Source organism: Gigantopelta aegis, chromosome 12, assembly GCF_016097555.1.
Source record: "Gigantopelta aegis isolate Gae_Host chromosome 12, Gae_host_genome, whole genome shotgun sequence".
Taxonomy (NCBI): Eukaryota; Metazoa; Mollusca; class Gastropoda; order Neomphalida; family Peltospiridae; genus Gigantopelta; species Gigantopelta aegis.
The window spans coordinates 131,733-148,849 of NC_054710.1; the positions used below are offsets into that span (position 1 = coordinate 131,733).

General features: G+C 36.1%; 1 protein-coding gene across 4 annotated transcripts in view; it reads left to right on the top strand.

Annotated features, from left to right (window-relative positions):
• Positions 1 to 1,096: 1,096 nt before the first annotated feature.
• The window catches only part of LOC121386167, a 31,914-nt gene continuing 15,893 nt past the window's right edge, over positions 1,097 to 17,117 (top strand). Inside the window, exon 1 of one of the 4 annotated variants that reach the window (XM_041516966.1) lies at positions 1,097 to 1,198. The gene's annotated coding sequence lies outside the window, so the exon portion shown is untranslated. Of the gene's footprint in view, positions 1,199 to 15,664; positions 15,688 to 15,951; positions 16,049 to 17,117 lie in introns of those variants that run through there. The other 3 variants (XM_041516967.1, XM_041516965.1, XR_005959592.1) reach the window with 3 other exon arrangements.

Consider the following 17,117-nt stretch of genomic DNA (forward strand, 5'->3'; position numbering starts at 1 on the left):
AAGAAAAAAGGACAATATTACTTCAAGAAGTGTGTGTGACAAAATGGTTTTGCAAGATTAAATAATAATATCATTTTGGTTCCTTAGTAATACAAATAATTCTGAACAGGTTTGGCTCGATATGTCCCGTTTACATTTGTTATCTGTCCCAAACACAGCGATAAAGTGAAAATACCAAAATTTTACATTACCATTTCGGTATACAGATCAAAATTTTGATTCAGTATTTACAACAGCTATTATCAAGAGGTTATATGGATGTAAGTATGAATATTAGTGATTCAGATATTATATTATGTAACCTATGTTCTCATAGCTTATAATTTTGGACTAGACATTAATCAAACAAAAATTAGCTATACAAAATGGGCTCTGAGAGATATTTTCTCTTATATTGTGTCTACTTATACACTCATCCCAACCAAACCCCGCCAACCATCCCCCAAAGAAAAAGAAACACACACACCCCACACACAAATCCCTCAAATATACATATACAACTACGCATACGCATACGCACGCGCGCGCGCGCACACACACACACACACACACACACACAAGCGTGTTTTATGAAATAAATGAAATAAACAAGATCAAGGTGTTTCTGTTAGATATCTAGATTTCAGATTGTTATGTTATTCTGGCATAGTGTATGTATACAATTTATGTTGGACTGCGTAGCGAACATCGATGTGTGAAATTTGGATCCCTGCGTGAATATTCGTGAAATATTGTGACACACAAACATGTGTAATGGACTGTAATATAACTAATTTTGACATTGTTATTATTCTAGAAATGGAAAAGGGATGTTTAAAATGTACGAATTATAACAACTGACTTACCTGACTTGGTAATATTTACCTGAATTAGCAGCATTGTCTACCTCGTGCACAGGAAACGACAACGTGGTATATTCAGACAAGGGAAATAACTCTTTGGGATTTCTGTGTTGGAAATGGTTTGATTGGTTTATAAATCAATCTCGTGATTGATTATGGAGAGATTAGAGGTTAAATGTCATGCACTGAGATGGTATATAAACAGGACACGAATGTGGTTCAGCATACGGTGACAGGTCGGAGGCAACCCAAGTGATCAACAGCAACAGGGATGAAAGGACAACTGTGCCAGTGCCATGAATATTGACGTCATCGTATCCTGATTCAAGGATTCGTTATTTTTTGGACAGTCATTGGTAAATATTGATACACACATAAATGTCATTTAACTCAATTGCAATCCCATATGGGAAGTTTATATAAGTGATATATTTTTTTTATTAAAGAATATCTATATTTATCACTTGTTGTTTGTTTGTGGGAATTATCATTAGTGTGTGCTGTGTGCTTTATTGTTCATGGCATGTTAATTCTGTGTTCTGGGTATGAAGTTATGCCACAACCACAGTGTAAGTTGAACGGGAATGTAACAAATAGGGGCTCGTCCGGGATATTCGAATATTGATACACTAATCTGTTTGGATTGGATAGATTGGATTAATCCATTGATGCATCGATTATTGATGGATTGATCGATGATAGATCAATGGGTAGTAGTCATTTAGTTTTTTATGACTGATTGTTAGTTGTACAATCGTAGTAATTTACAAGCACACTTATTGATATTCTCACATTCATTGTCACATAGATAGTATATGGTCAGTAGAGCAGGTAGTTACTAGATTTAAGTCTAGTTTAGATGAAACTGAGATAAATAATGTTATTGTAGCACAGTAGGATTAGAATTAGATTTTGGTTTGAGGAAAGCTGAAATAAAATCAGTTATTATAGATTATTTGAAAAATATGACAGAAAGTGAAGACCAGATAGGTGAAAGAGATGAAGTTAGTTCCGATACAGTTGAACCTGGTAGTGCTGATAGTTTAGCTATGTTAAAGCTTAAACTTGAGCTCAAGAGAGAGCAGTTAATATTCGAAGGGGAACGAAGACAATTAGATAGGTTAGATAGAGAAAAACAGAGAGAATGGGAAGCAGCTCAGCGACAACTTGATAGGGGTATTAAAGTTAAGGAATTAGATGATGGTAATCGTCAGAAGTGTAGATTTAATCCGGAGAAGTATATTCGGATGATTCCCATTTTTAATGAAAATCAGGTGGATGAATATTTTGATTGTTTTGAAAAAGTAGCTGTTGGGGCTGAATGGCCCAAAAAGTGTTGGAGTTTATTATTGCAGTCTGCTTTGAAGGGTAAAGCACAGATAGCGTATGCTTCACTTTCTCTAGATGAATCTTCTTCATATAATGTTGTCAAGGCTGCTCTTTTGAGGGCTTATGAAAAAATACCCGAGGTATATAGGGAACATTTTCGAAGTCTTAGGATTCATGGCGGGCAGTTTTATATAGAATTTGCCAAGCAAAAAGAAAGATTGTTTAAGATCTGGTGTAATTCAGAGTTGGTAAAAGAAAAATGTGAGAAATTAGAACAGTTGATTCTCATAGAAGCATTCAAGAGATGTTTGTCTTCGGATATTGTGAATCATGTTATTATTGTAAAAGGATGGGTCATATTAAGTGACTGTCAAAATTTGAAATATAATCTTGGAAGTGGTAATGGACTGAAACCAACCAACTTTCTCAGTTAGGTTTGCCTTGCAAATCGATTCACAAATTGGAAGTAAACTGAGTGAATTTAAGATTGGTAATCCAATGTTTGAACCATTTCTAACTTCAGGTTGTGTTATTACTTCACCTGACAGTCAAACTGAGCAGTTTATTGTGATATTGCGGGATACGGGCGCTGAACAAACAATTTTACTTGAAAAAGAATTGTTAGATAAAGAAAAATCCTTTTTGGGAAAGTATATTACTTTGCACAATGTTGATGATATTATCTCTGTCCCGTTACATAATATTGATTTGGATTGTGACCTGGTTAAAGGTAGCATTGTAGTAGCTGCAGTTAATCAAATGTTGTTGTTAGGAAATGATATAGCCAAATAAAGGGTTATCCATGTACCTATGATGACCAGTACTCCTGAAGTTGATGTAGAAACCGAAAAATTGGCTGAAACAATTGAAAATATTTTGCCTGCTTGTGTAGCAACTCGGTCTCAAAGTAAAGAGTTGAAGAGGAAAAAATGATACTGAGAATGAGATAGGCAAAAACGTTTGGGATATAACTGATTTAGGAAACACTGTGATTGGGCATGGTCTTGAAAATCAGACTGATTGTAATCACAAAAGTAGTTAATTGTGATACGGAAATGCCCAAACAGGGATTTGATTCAGATCAGCCCGAAAATGATTGTTCATTACAAGTTAATTATGACAATTTACGTCTAAATTTCAAAGATGAAGAGTTTGTTCTTAAACAGCAAACTGATACATATATATATATATAACATATCCACCCCTTAAAAATAAAAAAATAAAAAAATAAAACCATTATGGGTTTAGAAAATGAAAAGAAAATATGATAACCTTGCCCTGGGCCGATCAGTGTGAAACTCCAGCTTATTTCCCTGTTTTGATACATCCCAACCCTTAAACCACAGCTCAAGGTCAATGCAAATCACATGCTTCTAATGATAATGTATCTTAAGGAAGGTAGACAAACTACCCTACACCTCTCTTCAAGAATGACCATCTCCTTCATTCTCTTATCACACATATATTTCTATTTAATTTTTTTTTTTTTTTTTAAATATAAAAACCTAATAATAATCATATTTTAATATTCTTAATTACTTCTTACATTGAATTATTTTACCACCCCCTTTAAATATCTTTACAAATCAAACTTTCTTTATACTAAATTCTACATTATATTCAAGGTGAATATCTAGAAGGCATACGTATCCTACGACCACAACGAGATCTATTTTCAAAAGCATGTGAATCAGTTAACTCAACATCTAATTCATGCTCAGCCAAATAATCATCTATATCTACTCCCGGACTCCTAGAATCTAACACCTCCTCTTCCAAATCATCACGATTCTGGACAGCCCAACTTTCAAGAATCTCCAACCCCTCATACAATTTTAAATGATCAATATGAACCACGATTGGTTTGTTTCTCGGTGTTTTCTGAATCTGAGCAGTGACATCACTCAATATACCCAACACTTTATAGAGACCTGTCCAACCCATCCCAAGACTCTGATTTACCGTAGGAGTATACCAACGCCAAACAAAACTATATTTCGTGGTTTTAACCCATGGTCATAATTTAACTTTTGCCTGAGGGCACTTTCACCTAAGTGTTCTTTTGCAAACTTGAAAGAGTTTCTCAAACTATTCTCCAACCATGCCATATACTGAACCTGTGGATTTCCAACAATCAAGTCAATTGGAAACGTTATTTCATGTCCAAACATAAGAAGATCTGGAACCGACGCTAGATATGCCATCAAAACATATGGAATATGATCATCCCAATCATCACGTTTTTCATTAACAAAAACAGATAACATTTGTTTTAAATTTTTGTTAAATTGGTCGACTAAGCCATCTGACTGTGGTCGATATGGACATGTTCTCGTTTTTTTCTGTCAAGTTTTTCACAAAGATGCTTAAATAAATGGGAATAAAATTCAGCACCCTGATCTGTATGAATTAGACAAGGAACGACAAAACGACAAATGAATTCATTCACAAGCTTGTCCGCAACTGTTAAAGCATTATGACAAGGACTAGGATGTGCAATAACGTGTTTGAGTCTTGCTAAGAGTTGTACTGGCATAAGCAATGACATGGTCTTCTCCATTTTGAACCTGAGACAGGACAGCACCAATGCATCTGTGTTTAAAACAAAATACCCATCCATTTCAGGAAACGACAAAATCGGTGCTGTTATCAATAAATGTTTAAGTTTTTCAAAAGCTGCCTGACACTCAGAACTCCAAACAAACTTCTTTGATTTACACGTAAGATCAGTAAGTGGTCCACTGACACTGGACAAATTAGGAATGAACTTCCCGTTGTATCTTCCTAAACCAAGAACACTCTTAAAGGGACATTCCTGAGTTTGCTGCAATGTTTAAGATGTTATCGACTAACAGATACTTTTTAACGATTGTAATTACATATCAAATATATTTGTCTGCATAAAATATTACTGGCTGTATATTAAACGTGTTTCTGATTGTTCTAATATTTTTACTAGGTTACATTTCATTCTATTTCCCCATATATTTTTTCGTACGTACGAAATTATTTGAAGACAAAACCTAGTTTGGGCTTCTTACACATATTAAGACGACCACAAAGCACATTGAATATACAGACAGATATTCTAAACAAGAACATATATTTAATATGTAAGTTTAATCGTACAAATATTTTATTTTACGGAAATATCTTACAATGCAGCAAACTCAGGAATGTCTCTTTAACTTCAGAGACAGAAGATGGAATAGGCCAATCCCTAGCAGTTTGCACTTTTACTGGGTCACACTTAATTCCTTCCCCAGAGACTACATGACCTAAAAAATGAACTTCGGTTTTGAACAGGAAACACTTTTTTGGCTTTAACTTTAAATTTGCATTTCTAAATCTGGCAAAAACCATTCCAAGATTTTCCAGTGTGTTGTCAAAATCTGAGCCAAACACTATGACATCATCGAGGTAACACAGACAGCGTTCCCACTGTAACTCACGCAATACAAGGTCCTTAAGTCTTTCGAAACGTGTGTGTGAATTGGATACACCAAATGGTAAGACTTTAAACTGATATAGACCATTCTGGGTAACAAAAACTGTTTTCTTTTTATCCTTCTCAGCCATGGGACACTGCCAATACCCTGATGCTAAATCTAATGTGTTAAACCACTTTACCCATGATAATGCTTCAAGACAGGAATCTATCCGAGGCAATGGATACACATGTAATGAATTTCGCACTCAAGTATGAAACGAAATCATGCCACTTGAAATTTTACCTGGGTCCAGCTACCCCTTTCGGTTGTAGACTTCAATGTAATAAACACTAAATAGGCGGCCTTGACATACCACGTCTAAATACTAGTATCAGACAGACTACATAACAATGGAACTGATTATATATTTATTCAAGGGGGTCAACACAGAAAACAGTCCTCAACATTTCGCAATACGAAGACAGTTGACATTTAAATTTTAATAGTTATTTACAAACAAATATAAGTTCCCTTTTAATTAACACCTCCCCATCACAACAACGTTCACCAATACTAAATGAGATGGAGATATCTGCTAGCTTAAGATGTAGAGGGGGAATATGTAGCGTTCCTGGTTTTCTGTCGATCTATCATTTCATATTTCCTTGGTTATTATTTTTATTTGGTTCTTCTTGTTATTCTTCTTATTATTAATACGTCCACCTGTGGTAATAATATTAATTATATTAATCTCTAATATTAACCTTACTAATAAGGGAATGCCAGGAACGTTACGTTGTGCATGTTATAAAGTATGGTATGAGACCAGTCTAATTTATATTGTGGTGGAAAATTACTCGGGGGTTGTCGGTAGGTTACGGACTTCGTTATTATCCGGCCTTTACTTTTTTGGGTTTCAAACAAGTAAGTCTTGTTTTGTTTTGTAGGATGGTTTTTTTTTTTTTTTGATTGAATTTGTGCTTGCTTCCAAATCATTAAAACGTATTTAAATATTATTATGGGTGGGGAAGAGATTAATTAATTAAATGGTTGTATTTGGCTAAAGGAAATTCCTTTCCTTGAGTGGGTTGGGAGTGTATCCGTCTAGGGCAGCGTGTCAAGGAATCTGCTTTCCGAATTAGCAAAACGGAGCTAACGAAAAGGGTGCCGTTAGACTATAATACGAAGTAGGATTCGAGGTTTGACTTGTTGAAGAAAACGCTTTCCGAATTAGCAAAATGGAGCTAACGAAAAGGGTGCCGTTAGACTATAATAGGGAGTTGTTTTTCTGTGTTTTGAGAAGAGCTAGCGGATATCTCCATCTCATTTAGTATTGAACGTTGTTGTGATGGGGAGGTGTTAATTAAAAGGGCTTCATATTTCCTAACAAATGCTAGCTTCCAATAATTAGAACTTAACTATTAATTATATATAATAACCTTCCCTAAATCAAACCCCCTTAAAAATAATATAACCGTACATAGAAACATATAAAGACATGTTAACAAAAACCAAAAATAACAATACATTGACTTGATTTGGGGCTCAAACAAAAAATATATACATTTTAAAATAATGAGAAACCGTTCCTTACATTATATAATTTATAATAACCTACCTTAAGAAACATAAATTGACTTGTTCCAATTACCATTCAAAAATAACCTCTTCCAAAATTCCAATGTAATATCCATAATGACAATAGCTCAAGTTCCTTACTATATATTCACACGTACCTAATACCCCCTTAACTGTACATTAGAGTTTAGAATATCTAAATTGCGCAACGTGCTCCCCGAATAAATAATAAATATAAAAAAACCTAATTAATTTCACAATAGAAATCCTACTCTACAGTTAAAACACAAACAGTCTATCACACGCTGTATTCAACAATAGAGTAGCACCTCAATTTAACATTTACTTCGTGGATCAATATCAACACAGGCAGAAATTTATAAATTAATGAATAAAAACAAAATCCAAATCTACTGTTAAAGTACCAACAGTCTATCACACGCGGCATCCAGCAGCAGAGTAGCATTTCAACTTACAATTTTTTTCCCTTTTTCCACATTACAACATTCTGAATTCTTTAACAACCACCCACTTCAATTCATAGTAATATTTATTCATGCCTTTTATCCCCAGATGGACCCCTCCTGACAACAATTTCCTAGCCTAAAGTTTTTTCTATTGACATACGTCACCCAGCCCCCGGATACCTTTTTGCTAACTCCAAATTCAAACATGCTCGTCTGGCCGAGTATTCAGCCAGAGTCACATGCCTGAACTGCAGCCGAGGAAAGATCCTTAAAACCACAAATTTCCTCACCCCCCAATCTTCTAAATCCACTATCACCTTCTCTAACTTTTCCAAGAAATCCCCCGGACTATACCCCACCCTACCCAAATCATTGCCACCCACCTGAAAGATTACCAACTCGGGTTTAAACCCCTGACGTTTCATTCGCCCCACTAATTCCTCTAAACTATCTATATTGCCCCCACCACGTCCATAGTATCGCACAGTAACCCCTTGCGACCCAATATTTCTGCCCCCCTCCCCCGATGACGTCCGTGCGAAACTAGCCAGCCTAGATATAAATGAATGCCCCATAATAGCAACATTCCCCGAAACTTGAGCCATTTTGTTTTCTTTTCAGTCTTGTTCTTCCTACAAAGGGAAGAAAAGAAATTTGTAATAACATTTCACTAACATTCTCTACGCTTCATGTAACATGAAATATAACAAAATAAAATACATCATAAACTATTCTCAACTACATATATGGCTCAATTTCTAAATTCTACAATTCATTTACCAATATATAATTCAAGAACATGACTATGCAACAGTCATTCCTTTCTGTAACCACAGTTCTTATAACCAACATAAATAACAATTCATGACCATAAACTGGTCATATATTTTCCTAATCAGTCCATATGAATTACACAATAGTTCATGACTAATTTAGTGATATTTTCCCAACCACAGTCCATATAAATTGCACAATAGTTCATGACCAATTTAGTCATATTTCCCTAACCACAGTCCATATAAATTGCACAATAGTTCGTGAAGATGAAAACACAGTCACTCATGACTTGTGTCATGAATTTCCACAAGCAAATCTCACAAGTGCAGGAACACAGTTTATAATTACAGCTTGACACTTCACGACTAATATTACAACAGAAGGAACACAGTCCATGTAGACCAGAAGCACATCAATACATGACACCCGCTTCCAGGAACGACATTTAGGTGTCAACAGTTCATGGCACAAAGTATCCGGTATCCAGAGAAGCACGTATCCAATCTCAGAAAAGCATTTCCACGATAACAATTTGTAAAGTCACAACCCGATTACCAGGCATAAGTTCAGTTTATAGCACCATAAATGTAATGAAAATAGTTCCAGGTGCATCACTTTATTTATAAAATAAACAATTTACACACACATTGTATGGTGCATTATCTATCTCACAAATAGAATAAGAAATATATACACAATTCACAGTTAGGTCAAATCATATTCCCCAGACCTCATCCACTCTGGACATTTACATTTTCTTTTTCTGTCAGATTCCCTAATGGAGTAATTTAACTCAGTGGCCCTTGGTGCTACGGCTCCATAAAATATTTGATCTACAATATCGTCCGAAACAAATTGAATTTCTGAACCGTTAGGTTCATTAACAATATCAGGTGTAACAGTTTCCTCCGGTACCGGAATATTGAACTCATCGTCTATGTCCTCTATCTCACTTTCAAAATAGGGCTTTAACCTATCAAAATGTACCACTTGTTTAATTCTACTTCCAGGCCTCGAAATGACATAATTCACTGCCGATAATCGGTTTAGTACTTGAAAAGGACCAGTCCAGAATTTCTGGATTTTTGGAGATAACCCTTTCTTTCTATTTGGAATAACCAAACCTTAGCACCTATTTCAAATTCTTGTCCACTAATCTTTCGATCATAATGAACTTTCTGCCTTTCTTGATTTGTTTTAGTATGCTGACGAGCCAAAAACTGACATGACTCTTTTTCAGTCCACCCGTTAAATTCCCTACTCAGTTTAAATTGAGCTAACCAATCCTTAGCTAGTCTTACCATAATAAGTGTCGGGCATAACGACAGGTTTTGACTTCTTTTTTTTCACTACGCCCAGCAGACGGCAAAACGCAAGAAGTAGAATCAGGAATGTTAACTGACCTATATCCAAAGGGGCGTCGTGGCACAGAAACGGGACTACCGAACAGAACAGGGAAGGTTGGGATACATGTACAGACAATGATTCGGGAACGGTTTCTCGTACATTAGATGGACTTGTGCCTGCTTCCAAATCAACATTATCTAAAACATCGCCCACTACTGAGCGCACTAACCTGCGTCTACAGTGATTTATTCTCTCCAAAGTAGAATTAATTTCCCTTTCTATCTGCAAACGAGCATTGTCAAGACCTGGTATATCAAGTCTGCCTGCCATATTTACTAATTAAATTTTCCACAAAAAAAAAAAAATGTCTGCATCCAAAACAATTATTAGTCCGAATCAATATTCATTTTTACTTAAATAAAAACCAACAATGGAATTGTTAATCAATTTTACTCTGACTTGCCTAATTTTCGATTCCTAAATTCTCGGTTTCTAAATTTTCGAATTCTAAATTTTCGGATTCTAACTTTTCGGTTTCTAATTTTCGAATTCCCAGTCGATGCACCAAATGTAATGAATTTCGCACTCAAGTATGAAACGAAATCATGCCACTTGAAATTTTACCTGGGTCCAGCTACCCCTTTCAGTTGTAGACTTCATGTAATTAACACTAAATAGGCGGCATTGACATACCACGTCTAAATACTAGTATCAGAAACACTACATAACAATGGAACTGATTATATATTTATTCAAGGGGGTCAACACAGAAAACAGTCCTCAACATTTCGCAATACGAAGACAGTTGACATTTAAATTTTAATAGTTATTTACAAATAAATCTAAGTTGCCTTTTAATTAACACCTCCCCATCACAACGTTCACCAATACTAAATGAGATGGAGATATCCGCTAGCTCTTCTCAAAACACTGAAAAACAACTCCCTATTATAGTCTTAACAGCACAGTTTTCGTTAGCTCCGTTTTGCTAATTCGGAAAGCGTTTTTTTCAACAAGTCAAACCCCGAATCCTACTTCGTATTATAGTCTAACGTCATCCTTTTCGTTAGCTCCGTTTTGCTAATTCGGAAAGCAGATTCCTTGACACGCTGCCCTAGACGGATACTCTCCCAACCCACTCAAAATGTGCTAGCGTCATCGTTGGGAAAGGAATTTCCTTTAGCCAAATACAACCATTTAATTAATTAATCTCTTCCCCACCCATAATAATATTTAAATACGTTCTAATGATTTGGAAGCAAGCACAAATTCAATAAAAAAAAAAAACATCCTACAAAACAAAACAAGACTTACTTGTTTGAAACCCAAAAACCAAGTAAAGGATAATGCCTCGGCCCGATCTGCACGGACTTTCATAACCCTTAAACCTGATTGGCCAGATAATAACGAAGCCCGTAACCTACCGACAACCCCCGAGTAATTTTCCACCACAATATAAATTAGACTGGTCTCATACCATACTTTATAACATGCACAACGTAACGTTCCTGGCATTCCCTTATTAGTAAGGTTAATATTAGAGATTAATATAATTAATATTATTACCACAGGTGGACGTATTAATAATAAGAAGAATAACAAGAAGAACCAAATAAAAATAATAACCAAGGAAATATGAAATGATAGATCGACAGAAAACCAGGAACGCTACACACATCCTTTTGGGTAACTGCGTTCAGTTTTCTATAATCAACACAAAATCTAACAGACCCATCCCGTTTTGTGACTAATATTATCGGAGCAGCCCGAGGACTATCACTGGGTTCTATTATGTCATCCCGTAACATGTTCTCAATTTCATCCTTAGCCACTGTCTTTTGTCTTTGTGGTAATTTGCGAGGAGGAAGTTTAATTGGTCTTCAACTCTCTGTATTTTATAGTGTGTTCAACTAAATCAGTTCTCCCCAAGTTTCCGTCTGAACCAACAAAAACATCCTGATTTTCAATTACGAAATCCTTCAACTTGTCATTTTGCTCAGTTTGTAATGATGTCGAAGAGATGACCTATTTTCTCCCAGGTTGTTGTACACTGAAGAACCTGTGTCCACTAACATTAAAATAGACATATTCTCCAGTAGTGTTGGGGCAAACAAACATGACTGTGTAATATAATCTGTGTTACATTTTGACCTGTTCTCCTGTTCCCTATCTTTCACTTGGGTTGGGTTTTCGGTCTTAAACTCAACCCTCTCTAGTTTTCCTGCTGCTGACTTCCCATCAAACCCATTTTATCACAACCCCTTTTAGGAGACCTACTCCTGTCTCTACCTTTCTTTGGACAATCAATCGACAAGTGACCATATTCATGACAATCGTAACACTCAACTCGTCTATTTGAACTAGGAGAACTACTTCTACTCCTATCACCCTTTGTCTTAGGACAATCATATGACATGTGTCCATATCCATGGCAATGGAAACATTGAACATGCTGATTTACATTCGATGACTTCAACTGCCTTGAAATTTGATGAATACAAGGTTTCATAGTTTCAATCAAAACTGTGACATTTGAAGAGCTATCACTATGATCAGAATCTATTTTGCCATGCCCATCAGAGTTAACTGTATGAACACCAAAGGTTTTGGCTTGAAAGATTTTTTCGAAGGTTAAAGGTTTCATTGGTGCTTTCGAATGCTTCAAATTCCACTGCTAGTGATATAGCTGACTCAAGTGTCTGTGGCTGATGGAACTGTACATGTTTCCTAATTTGCAATGAACCCATACCTTGAATGAACTGATCTATCGTATACAATTCCCTACCTATGTGCGATATGCTAGGAAAGACTAGACCAGTAAGTCTTCTTAATGCAAACCCGAAATATGATGCACTTTCCCCTATTTGCCTATAGTGCCTTCTGAACTCGCAAAAATAAGCTACCTCTCTCTCCTTTGGAATAAACCTTTGTGACAGTATATTTTTGAGTTCCCCATAACTATTTAGTTGATCTCTACTAAGTCACCTAACAGTTTTTGAGCAGAACCACGTAAACTCATACACAATTGTTAAGCCATCTCCCTCTCTCCACAATCATTCCAGTGAGGAACTTCCTAACGTATCATTTTGGTCACTATCGTTATACCTGTACGATCTTCCAAACTTCTGATCTCTTGGATATAACGGACAAGAATTTTGGGAATAGGAATTTCTTTCATAACCTACCGGATTGGGATACATGCTTTCTATGTTATCAGCACCGGTGGAATACATTGCTTCGTTACCATGAGATGTTTCTATGAAACAGATTCATATACACTACCCGGACTTGCCAAGACTTTAAACTGATATAAGAACTTTCCCATTCCATCAATACTACCAACATGAACCTGCTTTGCTATTCCCTCAGCTGATGGTTTTATATCTGCCTCCTGAAAATGTATTTCAACTAACGGGTTTTGAACCTCTGGCTCATCAAGTCTATAAGCCATTATAAAATTCCTCTAGTTGTATTTACAAATTAACAATCCTAAATTGCATCAATAATAATAATTAAAACATTTACTTCCAAACTAAAACAAATCTGACATCTAACAAAATTAACACCTACACTATAATACACTTAAAATATATACCACAATTATTAAAACAAACTAAACTAACTACAGTTTGTTAACAAATCATCTATAACAAAAATAATAATCAAATCGACTATCCTGGTCACGGCACTAAGAATGAAACATCTTTTTAGATCAACCCAAGTTTGTATATTTGAGCCGTCACACGCGAAAACCTACAACTTAGCATGACGTTAGAACTCGAGTAAACGCGGCTCAAAGTTTGACGCCACATGAAAACGCGGAAGTAAAAGTTGACATGCTGTTTGCGTTGTTTGTTTCGAAGAATTTAGAACATCATATCTTCTTTACATGAAGATCATTTGAAGCAAACATATATATTTATTACACTGCGGTGACGGAGATACCCGTGAGAGATTTTTCATATCCCACAATGTGAGATATGCTTTTTGAGAGGTCATGACCTCCGATCGCTTTTCGCACCCTTGTTTTGGCTTTGTACATAATAAATGTAGCATATCTTACCGTAATTTCACTTGAAAGCTATATTTAGTAAAAGGTACAATGTTTTAATCACAAGATTTTCTTCAAAAACATTCAGGTGTGTTGTTAAAAAACCCACAAATCAATAGCAATTTTGCACTGAAATTTTTCCAGCATTCTTAAAACGGAAACGTCATGTACCCAATTTATAGTTATTGTAAGGAGATGCAAAGTGACGTCATTGGAATACTGACGTCATTCAAATTCAAAACTAATTATTTCAATTCCTGTGTATTTGTTTGCTTTTTAGTATACACATGCTTTACAATTTACAGCTGTTTACTACTAGTGTGTGTTATTTGTTTTAATTATTTTTATTTTTGGGATGGAGGGACTCTATGACATTGCGAAAGCATAAATACTTTAATAGTATAAAAAGAGTGCATAGGCAAAGAAGGGTTATGCGCTCTGAATCACTCCGCTGTATTGTTTACGTTCAGTGTCCTGTTTAGTGAGAGACAACAAATATATTTGGCGACTCAAATTAATAATGTAGCGCATTGTAATAAATAGAATACAATACTCGTCCCCGTGAGAGACCGTTTATATTACAACTCGTGTGTTGTCGATCGTGTTTGGTTTACTATTTTGTATTTTGTACCTGAGAACATAGGTCGAGATCGTTAGCGATACCATCAGTACTTTTATAACGTACATGATTATACATAACATAAAGTTCAACAACTTTTCCAGAAGTTAAATACAATATTCATAAGTTAGACCAAACTTCAAATTAGGATCCTATCGGGTTGCATGGGTCTACCACTCGGTTAGGCCTACCTGGTCTGTGGACTACAATCAACACCACTTTTCTACTCCTATTTCTAATTTATAATTATGTATATAGTATGACACACAATGAAAACGCAAAACAAACATTTTTCAATATTTTGTTGTGATTAATGAAAAATATATTTATTGGACTTAAAATAACAATTTATGAGAGGAAGCCATTGATTGGTACTTTTGTCTGGGTTTTAATCCTGGATTTGTTCCCGTTACAAATACAATAGCAGAATCACACAAAATGGTGTGAAATGCGTTCACTACATGCTCAATCATGCTGCATGCAATGCACCTGAAATGCCAGTATGTGGACACATAAAAGTCACGTAACGGTGTCATATTCCTCGTCACATTAAGAATGCCACGACTCAGAGAAGAACAAAGGGAGCGAGCGTTGGGCATGGTTCAATAGGGGACTTCGCAAAGCCAAGTTGCTAGGACCTTCAGAGTCCACCCATCAACTATTGGATGACTTGCAGAACGTCATCGAACAGACTGGGAGTGTCCGTGATCGACCTCGACCTGGTCAACGTCCCATTACGACCCCACGCCAAGATCGTCAGATTCGACGACACCACCTCCGTGTCCGGTTCAGAACTGCGACGATGACAGCAAAGCAACACGATAGGAAGTCATAGAAGGCCTATCCATCCGATGACGGTCATCCGTCGACTGGACTGGAACGGCTGGACCCAGATGCAGACGCCCGTACAACGGTAACAACATGACACCGCGACATCGTGCTGCGAGACTACAGTTTGCTCTCCAGAATGGTAATCTTCCTCTCATAAATTGTTATCTTAAGGCCAATAAATATACTTTTCATTAATCACAACAAAATATTGAAAAATATTTGTTTTGCGTTTTCCTTGTGTGTCAGTATATAATCTAAATACATTTCCTACAATATACATATATATTGTTTGCAAACAAATTTACTGTCGGCTGCACACACATTGCGGTAAGGTAACAGAAACGTCTCATTTATATACCTTTATTATACGTCATGATGTCATTGCATGAGCTGAACTAGAGATTAACATGCGGAGGTATAGTAGATCAATTCTCCATCAACCAATTTTATTATTATTATTATTATTATTATTATTATTATTGCTGTGCGTGTATGTGCGTGCGTGCGTGTGATAATTGTCCAGAAGTTAAATACAATATTCATAAGTTAGATCAAACTTCAAATTAGGATCGTATCGTGTTGCATGGGTCTACCACTCAGTTAGGTCAACCTGTTCTGTGGACTACAATCAACACCACTATTTCTACTCCTATATATATCGTTTGCAAACAAATTTACTGTCGTCTGCACACACATTGCTGTACGGTAACAGAAACGTTTCATTTATATACCTTTATTATACGTCATGATGTCATTGCATAAGCTGGCCTAGAGAGGTATAGTAGATCAATTCTCCCTCAACCAATTTTATTATTATTATTATTGATGTGTGTGTGTGTGTGCGTGCCTGCGTGTGATAATTATTAAATCATTATATCTGTTCACTTTACTCACTTCACATCATTTGTATAGAAGGAGTAGGCTTTCTTTCCTTACAGATGTATATTTTAATTTTACAAGAGCCTGAAGTAGGCCTACTCTTTGAGGTACATTTTGGAATCCAAAATAGAAGACCAAGACTAAGAACAGTGGAAACGGAAAAACAGTATCTGTATTAGATGAGCGAGACATAGTCCAGTGGTAAAGCGCCCACCTGATGCGCGGTAGGTCTGGAATTGATCCCCGTCGATGGAGCCATTGGACTATTTCTCGTTCCATCCAGTGCACAACGACTGGCATATCAAAGGCCGTGGTATGTGCTATCCTGTCTGTGGGATGGTGCATATACAACAGCCGTTGCTACTAATAGAAAATGTAGCAGGTTTCCTTTGTAAGACTATAGGTCAATATTACCAAATGTTTGACATCCAATAGCTGATGATTAATAAATCAATGTTCTCTAACTTCAACTGTATTGGATGAATATGATAAATACAGTCCAGTAGATGTTGACAATAATATTGAACATAGAATCAAACACTTATCTGATGATAACACCAGTGAGCAGAATGACACTGAACTTGATCCAATTAGCACAAGTTACAGAAAGGATGCAGTGGATTGTCTTTTAGAAAATAATCTGAAAATCAAATTTATGACCATATTTTGAAGTTGAGGGAAATGGAAAAAGAGCAGAAGGAAATGTAGGCCTACATAATATTCTCGCTGGGTAAAAATTAAAGGAGGGCGGAAGGCCCCCTCGACCCCCACCCCCTAAAAAAGAAACCAGAAGAGAAACAGGAAAAAAGGGGATGGGAAACATGGTTACCGTAAAGGCTAGCCCAAGTACTTGGGCTACGTGTAGGCCTATCGTTGGGTATTGGTCGACTTTGTAAAGGTGATCCCCTGAATTGGGATATCATGTCTATGTTCTTTTTATTTCTTCATCGAATGAATCGATCGCAC